Here is a 14988-nt window from a genome sequence, read left to right as displayed (position 1 = left end):
CAGGCTGTTACATAATAAATGCTAGCCATTGGATTTTTGTTTTCGTTGTGTTAAGATTATGAATCATTCTACGACGTTAACATTAATCTCGCATATAATTAATGAATTTTTAAAGAAGTTCCAGTTCATACGGAACAAACTGTCTACAATCGAAGATGAGATCTTGAACTGTGTTGTTGCTAAACTTTCAACCGGAATTGGAGTGGAACTAAAGTGATAATACGAACACGCCTCCTAGATAATAGTAATTTTTTATTGAATCGATATCGATATCGCTAGAAAGCTTCTTGGAAAGTATTCAAGATTAGCAATATCCTGTATGAAAGTAAACAAAAAGATGATTCACATCTCGTTCCTGGTTCTTCATTGAACATAATTAAATTCTATTTTCTCCGCAACGGAGCCCTAAATGAATAAATTTGAATTCTCGTTTTTAATATATTTGTACAAGTAGAATTCTGCGTATAGAATTAGCCAAGTTTATTTATACTAAATAAATGTTCGAATTCCATCATCTCAAAGATGACGTTCTATAAAAACTTATTCTACATTGTCGACTTACTTTTACACGAGAAATCATCTTTCCTTGCGTATCATTTTACGATTGCTTTATATATATATATATGTGTCGGAGATGAAGGGACGCCGGAACCTTTCTTTCGGAATATTTGGGAAGGTCCCCAATACTTTAGTCCAGATTTTTTATTATAGTCGTATTTAAACAATAAAACTGAGCTATTTATGAGTTATGTCAATTATGATTATCCGAGATTTATGACAATGGGGCTTGAGCTCGAAATGATCTAACGGGTCACTGAACGTAGCCACGGTCACGGGAGGGACGTGTACCTAACAGAGATATAAAGTAATTAAATAACCCTTCTTAAAAACAGGGATTGATTTGAGGAATACGGAGAGGAGTATATAAGGGCAATTCCACTTGGACTGAGGCAATCCGATAAGTTCGACTAGCCCAGTGAACACGTACATCGAGTTCCTAATCGCAATCGTCATCCCGTTGACCATGTATTCGTTATCGGACCTAAATTCATCGTCATAGACATCTCGATCACTCAATCATCGATATCACTTGTTAACTTTTGCAATACATTCCCATAAACAAACATCATATGGTATAAGACAACTATGGACAACTCGCAGCAAGACTCATCACATGCCCCGTTTTTCAAAGATGATCCGACATATATATATGGGTTGGCAACTAAATGATTGCGGCTTTTATCAATACCACCCAATGACAAAATCCGCAATCACTACTTAGTTGCTAAACCAATAGTAACGTTACCGTCAGCCGCAGATGTCGCGCTAACAAATTATCGATATTTGCTATATGTAACATGCAAAACGTTCTACGGGTTGGTCAATGATCCCCGCATTCAACGTCACGAACGTGTCTGTCGGCTCTGTGCGAGACAGTTAACACGCATCCTGCCGGATTAAAAGATTTAACGCCTTGCATACGCGCTCTCGATCTCGATGATCGTCTAAACAAACCATTTTATCTCGCCTTCTATACAGAACCATCCATCCATACACCGCTCTTATAGCTTTTAACGCTATTTAAATCTGGCCGGACCATGGCAAAAGTTTATTGACACGATCATAAGGCTCGTCAGAAAATTACTGAATCGTTGGTACGGTCAGATGATTTCTTAACAATTTCTTTCAATTCTGATTTTTGTTCTTCAGTTGCTTTTACACGATCCATTTACCATCCCCAAAGACACCACTAATTAATGTTTCGATAATCAAAGCTTTGCCAATCGAGATTCTACTGTGCCTCTACGAAATACTGCTAATTTGTCATTCCATACCGATAAATAGGAATCGTATGTTATTTCTCTACTTTACTTCTACACCAATCAAGTTAGTCAATGTAAATAAAGAATCGTGACGTCAATACTGCGTTAAAGAAGTCTGCTTTTTTCACGAGCAGGAATTAAATAATACAACGGATGTTTAACACGCGTGTCGACACCGTGATCGTATAAGATTTCACGTTAATTAACGCAACAGGAAAGAACGAACCGTAAAAGAGCAGTCGTTACAACATATCTATGGAGACACAGTTTTGTACGCGGTTCATCCACAGTGTGAAATTTCCGCGTACGCACGAGTATCAAATATCGCGAAAGAGGTAATTATCGAGGATTTCCTGTTTGATGATGTGAAATTTGGAAGCAGTAAACGTAATGACAAGATAACGCAGTGGGTGTTCATCGTTCGTCGATAATATCATACTATGATATCAGATGATAAAAATATCTATCTTTGTGTATATACGTGTTGACACGTATATGAATAATAGTTTTCGTGACGGTAAATTAAAATATTTGATAACTGCACAGATTAATGCAGTAATATCCATCGCATGTAGTATTGTATAATTGTTAAAATTGTTTAAATCAATAAAGAACACTTAACGCATCTCTGATCGAGATTTTGGATTCTTCGATAAATTAACGATAAATTTTCAATTAACTCGGTTACAAAAGAAATTCTATTATTTGATTAAATACTGTCGTGAAGTATACTTTTAAATTTTATCGCTTGTATAAAACATTGCGTATAAAATTATTGTATTTTCACTTGAAATTATCTTATCTTTAAGACAATTATTATTTATTATTTACTTTTAAAAACAACATATTATCTCTTCTGTGGCTCTAATAAATTACACACATTGATTTAAAATTAATAGTATAGATATCACTATTAATATTTTTTTACTTTATCAGGTTTCTTTTATGGAAGAATTTTTTGGAGTAGCAGATTATTTATTCTAACATGATCAATACTAATACTGACTTCTGTTTTAGCTTCTCAGCTTCTATAATACGATGCATCGATACGAAACTTCTAACCGGTATTGTACTCGTACATGAGGTGTAGAGGGTTATTCATCGATCGATCATGTTTTCAATCTGCTGGTCTGTTCGACAAGAAAAATTTAGTGGTCGTGAAATCGTTGACGTCGATCTAGTGGAACGGGAAGGAATAAACAGAACGATCGAGAAAGAGATCTAGCGATATGCACCTACTAGCTACGAAATCTTTGCGGCTGATTAAGTAAGTAGATCACAAAGTAGGTAAGTTTGTCGCGAATAATCTCGAAATGCAAAGTAATAGAGGCGTGAAAGCAATTGGAAATAATTTTAACGAAAATTTTTAAGTTTTTAAACTGAGAAACGCAACTGGGAAACGTTTCGTTTCCGAGAGAAAAAGAGTTTCTCTTCCCTTGATATCTAAGCTAGTAAAGTAATTATATAACTTTCTACATCGCTTTTATTTTTGCAATAAATCTGGTTTTCTTCTATCGAAAAAGATTTGAGAATATGATACAAAATATAGAATTATTCTCCCGCTTTAACTTTCTATTGCTCTCATCGTCGGGCTTTTCAAATTATTACAAAAAGAAGAAAAATAAAAATCCCTGGAGTTTCGTAGATAGATATTTAATACCGATAAAAGATGATAAATACATAGACTCTAATAGCAAATAAAATATTAAATAAGATGCTAAACGTGTAAATAGAATATTGCAATAGTGTATTGCAATACTGATTATAGAAGAAACTGCAAAATTTACTTGAAAATATTAAACAGCATTTCACGAAGTATACAGAGTTGTGTTTTATTATCGCAAACAATCAGAGTTCAAGATTAGACGAATAAATTGGAAAAATAAACTGCAGTTAGAGAGGCATTCAATTTTATGAGTTCTCAACAACCATGCGCTGGTTCAGCAGTGAAAACAGTCGAGACGAGGTAAAAAGGAGAAATTATTTCGCTCTGCGAAAAGGAACTAATAAGCAATTTTCTAGCGGTTGTGGAGGATCAGAACATGAAATTGCAGAAATATTCACAGTTTGGTAATAATAAATGTGTTTGAAAATAATCGATTGTTAATTACAAATTTATTTTCATGTTTAATCGATCAAATTTGATCGAACCGATTTTCTTTTCTTGCATTCTCCGTTACTAGGCTTTTAATACAACTTCTTGGTCACAAATTCATAACATTTTGGATTTTACAATAAAGTAAGTGACAGCCTTGATTATGTCTCGATGACAGGCTTCCGATTTTCTTTGTCTTCTATGTTCCAAGGAGAATCCAGCGTCTCTTTCAACCCTTTTAGGGTATTAACCATCGACGAGTGTGTTTATGCGTTCGTGCATCACGCACGATAATGTATCGCGGATGGTGCATCGTACGCATAAAACATCTGGACAGTCTAAACAATCCAACGTATCGTAAACCGCCTCAAATAAATCGCGCTGTGTTTTGCGTACGCATATATATTAGTAGGTTTCATGGTAGATGGACAAAAATTGATCCGTTGATTCGAGTTCATTCTGGGAATGGAATTTTGGAATGAAATTCTAGGAATACGATTCTAGACAATTCTGAATTCTTGTATGTGAATATAACTACGGAAGTAAAATTTACACGAGTATCTCGTTTTTCAGATTTACATATTTTTCCACTTTACGCGCATTTTCTATATTCTATTTCGCATCTCGTTATGTGGAAATGTGGAAATGTTTCATACGACGCGTAACACATTCATAGAAATTTTCTATGATAGATGTTCGAATACTTTTGTGAATCACTGTAGGGCATAAACGAACATATTAAGAAATATTCCTTATATTTTTTATAACACCAAAAATTGTATTCGCCTTGTACAATAAACAAATATAAATATACGGAGTTTAGAACGTTGTTGAAATAAATCATAAAAGTTTTGCATTAATTTATTTTTCTTGTCGATCGGGAGATATCCAATAGTAAAATTGCGACAAATTTCGGACTAAAATCGGAGTGATAGTAGCCGTGATAGCCATGACGGGAGGAAGCTCGTGAAAATATTGTTTTTTCCCGAGTTTCATCCACATTTAGATATTCGTAACCTAATTTATTATGTATTTCAAGAAAAAGTAGATCGGTCGTTACAAATCTACCAAGGTTGGCCAGAAGATCAGGTGTTACACACCTCTTAAGACAGTCAACTATTGCGTTTCGCCAGAACCATGGAGTATCATCTTGCAACGAGAGAAAACACGTTGAAATACGCTCAATACTCCGACGATGATTCAACCTTTGGTTCGAGTAAATGTTACCAAAACGAATGGTATGTATAAACATTCGTTGCAGTATTGTTAACAAAATATACATATATATATAGATAATTCTCGTTGTTTCAAAATATTAAGTAAATTCACATTAATCTCGTGCCATGTGCAAATCGCCACCATTCCACTTATCTTATAAATCGTCGTAAAATATGTAATTTTTTATCCTTTCGTTTACTTTATACTCTCGTCTATTTCGGCTGTTCAAAGTTCTGAATCACTAAAAAATTCACATTCTTCCTCTGTGCTGTAAGATAATACTTAGAGAATTCGAATTTAGTCGAGTATTTTGATTCCTACAAGTATCATTCGTAATATCGTAGGTAATTAAATTGTAACTTTATTCTTTATGATGACACGTTTTCGACTTGGGAAAATATAATGAATTTCGTACAGTAACAAACACAGTGTACGACCTTGTGAAAAATGATGGTGAATTGACTTACAGCATTGATTTTCGGTGAATTTTTTGCATATCGTTGCTATTATTATTATCTTGGTATAATTTTGGAATGAACGAAGGTGGAGAAGAAGACACTCGTATTGGAAATTGGAGAAGGTCGAGGGGGTTAAAAAATGATGGTGGAGGCGTTATAGAAAATTCAAGGTCATCTTGTTTTCTGACGCTGAACGTTATATTTAATGTTAATATGTAGGGCGACAGCCATTTTTAAAATCGGATTAACGATTTATCGAGGAAGGTCATTTGTAATTTCGCTTCTTAACTTGCCGATAAGACGAGCCTTGAGATTACTTCGTTTTAAGATACGTACGTAACTCTATATGATTATAGGTCAGTGAAACTTGTAACCATAAAGTATGAACTTACAGATTATAATTACATACAACTTCTTCTCTAAACCTGTTTGCTTCTTTGAATAGAATATATTTTTAACATTTTTCGACATACAATCTATTCGTCATACGAAGATATATCAAAATTTTATAATTATATGACAGTAAGTAGTACTTACTGTCATAAATGATACGAAATTTAATATAATTGAATGTAATTAATTAGTATTTGAATGCAAAAAATAACTGCAGTGTTGTACAAATGCTTTTTGTAGCCACTGCATACGTACGTTCCTAAGTTAAGAATATTTACGAAAATTTAAATAAATCTGAACAGTTAGCTAGAATACTTACTGTATATAGCTGAACTTTTCGATTAAATTTAATCACCTAAGTAATTCAATCATCGAAAAACACTCTAATCCAACCGCAATATTAAATACAAAACTAACTAAAAATCCAATGCTCTTGTGTTCGAGTACGTGCGGACACTTGAACAACCATTGAAATTGATTTGAAATGAGACACTTGAAAATTAGAAATTTTGAAATAGCACGATGAAAATAGGTAAGCACCATGAAATAAGATAAAAAGCATCTGATTGATAGTTAAAATCCACAAAATACTGTTTACTTTCCTAATTAAGATGCAGAGATAAATATTCATAAACCACTAATTGAAAACGTTCTCCGAATCAGAGTTGTACGGAGAAAATTACCTCGAGCTATTTCCTTCGAGATCGTTTCAGGCTGGCTGAAGCGGTTTCGCCCGAAAGCGCCAAATTAGGACACGCGGCATAGCCGACAGCGACATAGAAGTTACTTACGTAACCGCCTCTGAACGAAATCGATTTGTATCATCATATTTGATTCCACTTGTCGAGAGAGGTTTGGACGAAACGCAGACACTCGTGGTGCGTTAGATATATCGCATCGCGCGTGTAACCTTTCACTTTCGACAAAAACTACGCATCAAAGCGTTGCAGAACGGCAAATGGTGAAGCGCGTGCGGGTTACGGTTAGTTAACGGGTGCGCGTTACAACGTAAGGAGCCACCGTAGGCAACTTTTAACCCTTTCACTAGGATATATCGATTTTCAATCGAAAATTTGACGATCGCGCGCTGACTTCTGCCGATTAATTGAAATATCGGGTTAATGTATGTTGTTTATCGCTGAATTTAAGCTTGAACTTGATTCTAAATGTTTTTAACCGTTTGAGTCTCAGAGGTCATTGAAAAAATAGAGTCGAAAATCCCGAACAGCGAGACAGCGTTTGTCTTAATCGATTGCGAAGAGAAACAAGCTGCGCAATAGCGCTCGTCATATTTGTTACTTTGTGAAATACATCTATATTATTATATATGCGTACTATTAGTTTATAAATGTTCCAAGTTTTGTTCAATAAAAATTATCGAGAAAGTAACAATGAAATAGAAAATATCGCCAGTCGTCCGTAGCGTTCAAACGTACTGCGACTTTTCAACACAAAATCTAAACAGCACGATCGTGTCACACACTCAAGGTCACACGCTCAGAAACAGTAGTAAGATAGGCTAGACATACTGCATACCACAGCCATCAAAACAATACGCAAATGGTAACGGAGTAGGCGCCTCCGATATACACCAGACGACAATCCCTCCAGAGGGACTAAAACCTCAGTATAAAAACCCTTCAAAATAAGCGCTCGAATCAGTCTGTAGTCACTCTGTTGGATTTGTATAATAAATTGTATTACCATATACAAAGTTCAATTTCTTCACCTTATTTGTGAAACGTTGGAACTGCGACGCGAGGAGATCGGCGATCTATCATTTTTGTAATTTCTTGTGTCTCCTACGTGACAATCGCGCTGCTTGGAACTCAAACGGTTAATTAATACTTTAACGTTATTTTAATATTATTTTTGATGTAAGATTTGACGTTACATTAAGATTCTAATTTAACCCTTTCGAGGTGGATTTTTCGTTTCAGAAGTGGCAATAACAATATGTATAATAATATAAGGATATTAATTCACTGATGTTCGAGAAAAGGAATAGATTTCGTCATTTTCAAAATAGAATATGTGGTCCCATTTATCGTGAGAATTACGTATCTTGGTGATATCAGAAAAATTATAACGATCAAGCAGTCTATCTAAAAGTTACTTTGGGATTTATCGTACCATTACCTAGTCTCGAAAAACTTAACATGGATTTTATAAATTAAAAAATTTGTAATTCTTACAGATTGGAGAACAAAATTACATTCTATTATAGTAGTAAACGAGATCGTTAGAATAATTTTCAATATATTTATATAAGGTAAAACGAAGAAAATATCAAAAAATAAGCAACTTTGTATCGAAGAAATTATATATGCTCGAACCACCATTATCATTTCGATCCACATCTCAACTAACATACTAAACACAGGACTTCAAAGTAACATTTAAAATCGCAACACCTAAAAGAAAGCTAACGAAATATATTCCAAAGTTAACAGTTTATTTAAATTTAATCAGACACAAGCATCGGTCACAATCTAACGGAAACACTGATATGCAAAGAGATCTATTCCTTTTCCTCGGCCACAAATTATTGCGTGGGAATTGAATATCGTTAGATGTTAACTGCTTCCACTTATGATGGAAAGATTGTCAGATTCGTTTCCTTTGATATTTACATACATTAAGCGTGGTATTTTAGAAAAGCAGGTAATAATGCCGGCGAAACAATAGAGAGCAGATACTGTCAGGAATTTTTGATCGATGTGAATCAGTTAATGTGATTAAAGAGGCGTCACGTCTGATTAAAAAACATCGAAGTTGAGAGTATCGATCGTAGGTGAACCAGCGAGTTATTTTATATTAATAATGCTAAGAAAAATGTTGGAAGATATCTGTTAATATTTTACAACTACAACAAAGTTTCCATTATCCGAACAATATTGCACTCTCTTTGTATATCAGCATCTTATTGTTCTGTAATTAGCACGAATCAATTAACTGGCATTGAAAAACAAAAAGAACGTCATCCTATTGAATTGAAAAGTTCAACAAAATAGTTGTAACTCGACAAAATGGGAAAATAAGAGAAGCAGATTAAAAGACGAAAGAAAGAAATTACAGTATAAATTGATATTTAAAAGCTTTTTATCTAAAAGCATGTGTTCCATTGAGTTTTATAGGACTCAAAAATTTCAAAAAATTTAGCTTAGAATTTTACTACGGTAGAAAATTATTTCGTCAAAAATGTATCAAGATGAAATAAATTACTATTAAAAGATGATATTTAGTCTACATAATTACAAAGTAATCGCAAATACGTGTTTATTTTCTAACTAATTGATTTGAATAATAATAATCGAGGTTCTACGTTCTACTATAAAAATAGAAGAAGTTACAAAGGCGTAAAATAGGATGTACTCGTAATGTTTGTGAATCAATTGAATGGACTTCCCAATGAATGAGATGATTCTATCAAAAGTGTCTATTATGTACATACATTGATTTAGGCTACTGAATGAAATTCAATTGAAATGCAATTCGATCAATCTCACTTGCTAATTTAGCTGTACTGAAAATTCAGTATAAATTAATGTATTTATTCTTCGTATAAAATTAATCTGTATTCTATTATTCACATACAGTATATTATAAATTATACATTAATAGAGTTTGTCTCATTGTGTATAACATGCAATGAATGTATCAATCAATTATGATCCTATTAAAGAATTCAGTTTGACCCAAATAGATTTGCTTTTCATAGAAATTTCTATTACCTTATTCTTCGAACGTACCGACGAGTCTTATAAAATTCAATGGATGATTGAATGACATTCGTTAAAATTAAATTCAATCGATTTCACTTGTAAATATAGTTGTATCGAAAATTCAATTGAAATCAAATAAGTGCAAATCTGTTTTTTACATTTCCTGTCATCCTATTGTATTTGACTAAGTTACATTGTACATTATAATAAATTATACAGCAGGATTTATTTTATCACATAAAATTCAACAAAAGTTTTAATGTATGGTAATTATGTTAGATCGATTTACATTATGAAACGGAAATCAACTGAAATTCAATTCAATCTGTTCGTGTGCTTTACATATAGAAATGTCTATTACCCTACTGTTCGAAGAAATTATGTTATAGATTTTGCAGTAGCAAAATATGTCCTATCGCACAAAATGGCATGAACGCTTCGATAAATGACAATTCTATCAGAAGTGGCTATTAAATTAACATGAATTATTGGTTAAAATTCAATCAGAGTTCAAGTTCACTAATTTCACTTATAAATTTACATAGTTTAAATTACAATAATACATGTGAATTAAGAGAATGAATACTTACATATGGAGATTTCTATCATCTTGTTATTCAGAATGTTTCGTTATTAATTTCATTACTAAGGAAAGAAAAGGGATTTTAATCACAAGCTCGATGTTCTCAAATATAAACAGTTTTCCATTTTTTAAACCCAACTCCGAATTATATCGTTGAATCCGTACAAATAATTAAAACGATATATAGAAGAATGCAATTTTTAAAAGTATTTGGTATGTCAAAAGCACATATACACATTACAATATTTCTGAAGGATACATGTAAAATTAAATAAAATTAATAAAAGGCTACACATATATGTAAACTTTCTGCGCGAAAATATTTTTTATTTGTTCAAGCTATTATAAAAATGAGAATCTTTGTATGTAAAATATTACTGTAAGTGTTCCAATGCGAGATACGAGGATGCGCAATTCCTAAAAATTTTAATTTCGAGATGTATTTAGCATCATCTACTTTCACAGAGAACAAAAATAGTAAATAACAAATACGAAATTTTCTATAATCTAATAAATGATTAAAAATTCTGTTTATATATTCTACATTTGACGAATAAACTTTTTCTATTAAAAATATCAGAAACATGTTTATACAAAGTTATTCTAGAAGCGAAAATATTAAGATTAGAAAAAGAAAAGAAATAATACAAATCTTTAACATCAAAACTTTAACCAGTGGTACCAATATGGAGAACCTTTCGTGTTCCGCCAGTATCGTCACAACCATCATCAAAGTGCACTTTGATATTGACATCTGTTTCTTGCTTCGAGCGTATTTCACATGCTGCTTATTCGTGTAGCCAACCAGTTCTTAACTCGTCAGCTGATACATTAAAATCTGGAAACTCTCCAGATGTTCCTTGTTACAGTATCAACTACTTTTCCAAAGATGTTTATCTCGGCAATAAGACAAGAACGGAAATACTACAGGTCCATGATGATTGTGATTATGAATCTTAAATAAAATTAACGACAATTATTAAAGAAATTTATTCCACTACTTGTAGAAGTTAATTTAATTAGTCAAATCTCGATAGGTGCGAATATCTTGTTTGATTTAGTTCAAATAGATTTTTAAAGCCTGATTCAAGTTTTACAAGCTTTCTGTTTACTTTTGCCCAAACTGTATCGTCCACATAAGATACTAAAGGAAGTTTAGAAAGTTCGAATTATCATACACGCAAGATTCAAAGGTTACGAGAACTTTCAAGAGTTTTAAGCTTCCAATCATGTTGTGTGTGTTTCGAATTTGTCACTACATATACAATACAGAAGTGACTCGAAGCGTTTCTCATCCCATCGCTAGTTCTGACACTTTCGAAACGTGTATGTGATATGTAAATTAAGCACTGGTAGCAGACAGAACAAAGATATCAAAAGAGTTACGGCGAGGACGGTATACACGATGCTCAGTAATAATCAGCATGCGTGCGAGCACGCTATGAAAGCGAACCGGCAGTGGCAGCTGCTGACTGGCCACGACACAACGACTCGTTAGCGAGGTCGTCGTTCTTATATCGTCGAGAACTATACTATCCAGTTTAGCGGTACTTCTGCTCGAAGCAGCGCTCATTAGAGCACGTGTCACGGCAAGTTAATCAGCAGTTTGGATTCCCATCAGCGTGCTGACTGGCACCGAATATCGACATTCCCGAAGGTTAACACGACCGATCAAACAGCAGTATCTTGATAATATTACATTCATACCATCAATAGGATTTGGAATTATTTGATTGTGAAACTCTACTGCTGCTTTGTATTTCGATGAGAATAACGTATAAACGTGGAATACTATTTTTTTTATTGAAGAAATTACGACTTCTATGTATAGAAATTATTTTGCAAGGGAGATTATGTAGCAAGAAGTTATTGATATTTTAGAAATTAAAAATGTGAAAAGATCGCTGAAAATTTAATGACACGTGAAAGTTAAAGGCACGTGATTCATAGCAATTTATCAAATATAAGCAATCGACACGAGATAAGACAGATTTTGACGAGTAATATTGGCCTGTCAAATGCAAACTTCATATTTGAAAGAAACAACATTTAATAGGCATCAAGCTGATAACATACATTTATGTAAAGACATTTAAGACTGATTGTCGTGGGAAGTCTTTATTGAAAAGTTGATAATTTATTCAACGCCGTATTGACATACTAATTATCGAAAAAGTTAGAAATACCGGAGCTAAAATCAGTCTGGAAATTTCCAGTTTCTCGTGAATTTTCTACGTATCAACGTCCGTAGTTACTTCTATTATATTGGCGGAGAAAACAATTAATTGCACGCTAAGTGGAAAAAATGTCAGTGACAGTTCATTTGCTATTGAAACATGCATCGAAGGAAATTCTGGTAAATAGACTGTGAATGTTCGTTATTTCCCAGACATTCGTGTCAATTTTAAACATCCAAAAGATTTGGAATATGCTTTTATTCAAGATTATTTTTATTCAAGTCTCACTTTTTCTTAGTAAACTATAGATCGAGTAACACGAACAAAAATATCTTGTATAGGTTTACCATTTTAATTATATTTTTATGCAATACACAAAGATATTAAAGTAAGTGCAAAAGAAACTAAAAAGTATTCTTCTTTATCAATGTATAACTTACAAACAACACGGCCAGTTTGAAATTAACAGAATATGTAGAACATGGTTTCGATGTCGTCCGTAGCTGAAGAACTAAAAACGATCTAGTTTCTTATTAATACCAAATACTTTCATTGAAATTTTGTTAATATATAGTAGACGATATAAACATTGCACTAACTAATTATTTTTCGAACCCCTAGGCTCGAAAGAATGTAGCGGCGAAGATTATTTGCCAGTAAAATAAATACCGAGATTTAATTTAAAGTGTGCAGGGGTGGTGGTCAATTTAACCTTTTCGTTACTACGGGCGACTACAGTCGCTTTTGCGAAAGATGTCGCGTATTGTGCGTACGATGAGCGACTGGAGTTATTGCACATCAAGTATCTTACTCTGGACATGTAGCGTTAATATTTTGTTTTGCATCATTTCTTTCTCACGGACGAACACCTCAATACTACGTGTGTACACTCGACGACGGAATTTTCCGACGGCTTCGCGACACAAAGCGCTATACCATCAAAGCGTAAGGCCGACATGCCTAATGTACCATCGATATCCCTACGGTTCTTCCGCCGAATATTCGGAAGAATGCATACGCGGAAACGGTCACGGACATCTAACAAACGCGTGTGTAATGGGGATATCGAGGGGCAAAGGAAAAGAATCCGTTCGGTTTTGAACAAGAGATTCATTCCGTTTCGAACAGCGAAGTGCGAAGGGTTTAGCGTAATAGCGAAGCAAACACATTCGAGAAACGTGATTGTTGCTCCTTGACTGTTAATTGTTAAATAAACTTTTGTTGAACATCGAGAGTATTTCTTGGACACTTACATCCAACTCCACCTCATATGTATCAGCAAACCAAATGCCAAATCAGTTTCGAGGCACTTGTACGAATAAAGCTAATGCTTACTGAAGCAAAATAATTAAATTTACTTTTTTCCCAACAACAGACAAAAGGGAATGCTTTGTTGTTTTTCAAATTTGTTTACCTTTATTTAGATTAATTATTTCTGAACAGATTTTATGCCGCCCCTAAAATGATGACAAATAACAGAAAAAGATGTATTAACGTAAAATCAGAATTATTCGGAGCAGTCAGAAGATGACCAAATAAATTCAAATTTGGCACGAGGAAGATGTAATACAAATAATAACAGATTTCGAGAAATCATATTCAACGGCCGAATCCGAAGAAGACACTTCAAGTGAATCTGGAAAAGATACCAGGGAAATTACATGGACTAACGAATTATTCCGGCCAAATATTCATAAATTTCATTGCAAGCATTCGGGAATAAAAACATCAATTGGTTATTCGGCAGCGGTTTTAGAATTTTTCAATTATTCTGTTCCGAGAAATTTATAAATTTCACTGTTGGCACGACAAACGATTATCGGAGTAGAGTTGATGAAGATGCTAATACGATAAATTCCCGAAACACCTCTCCCAGAAATTTATCGCTTTCTCGTCAACAAATCATTAATGTCGCGAAATAAAAAATTGTCATATTGTGAATACTGGTCTAACGATAAACTGTTGAAGAACAAAATTTTTGGAGAAGTTACGAGTAGAGATCGATTTTTATATTTGACGAACTTTCTCTCGTACCGTGCACAATTTTCGCACGGCGGCTCGTTCAGCGGGAGTGCTGTAACGAAAAGGTTAATATGGTTGGTAATTTTCCTTCTGCAAATGACTACCCCTACGTTACCGTTATTCGAGGGTACGATGTGACCTGTGAGGAACTCCGTAGGAATTCAGTGGGCTTTATCCAACGACCATAGCAAGCAAAATATCCTTAAAACGGGCTCTGTCTTAACAAATATATACTAGGAGAGAAAGTTCAAAATAAAGGAAATAAGAAGGGAAATAAGAAGGGAAATACGAAGGGAAATAAGAAGGGAAATAAGAAGGGAAATTTGAGCTTATAGACATAAAAACGATCAGGTAAATCGCAACACAAAGCATCAGCGAAGTGTAAGGCCGACATGCCTAATGAACCATAAATATTTCTACGGTTCTTCCGCCGAATATTTGGAAGGAAGCGGACGCCTAACGAACGCGTGCGTAGTGGAGATATCGAGGAGCAA

At 33.8% G+C, this 14988-nt stretch overlaps 1 protein-coding gene and 1 long non-coding RNA gene across 5 annotated transcripts in view; one reads left to right on the top strand and one right to left on the bottom strand.

Annotated features, from left to right (window-relative positions):
• LOC132906220 (GRAM domain-containing protein 2B-like) overlaps nucleotides 1-14988 on the bottom strand; it is a 75997-nt gene that overhangs the window by 25879 nt on the left and 35130 nt on the right. The window lies entirely within an intron of this gene.
• Nucleotides 1289-5297, top strand: LOC132906037 (uncharacterized). Its single transcript, XR_009657921.1, has 2 exons — nucleotides 1289-2158; nucleotides 2841-5297. It is a non-coding gene; the product is annotated as an uncharacterized LOC132906037 (long non-coding RNA).

The sequence above is a fragment of the Bombus pascuorum genome, chromosome 1 (genome assembly GCF_905332965.1).
Source record: "Bombus pascuorum chromosome 1, iyBomPasc1.1, whole genome shotgun sequence".
NCBI classification, from domain to species: Eukaryota; Metazoa; Arthropoda; class Insecta; order Hymenoptera; family Apidae; genus Bombus; species Bombus pascuorum.
The sequence above is the reverse complement of the archived record's forward strand: the minus strand, read 5'-3'. Positions and strand labels throughout refer to the sequence as shown.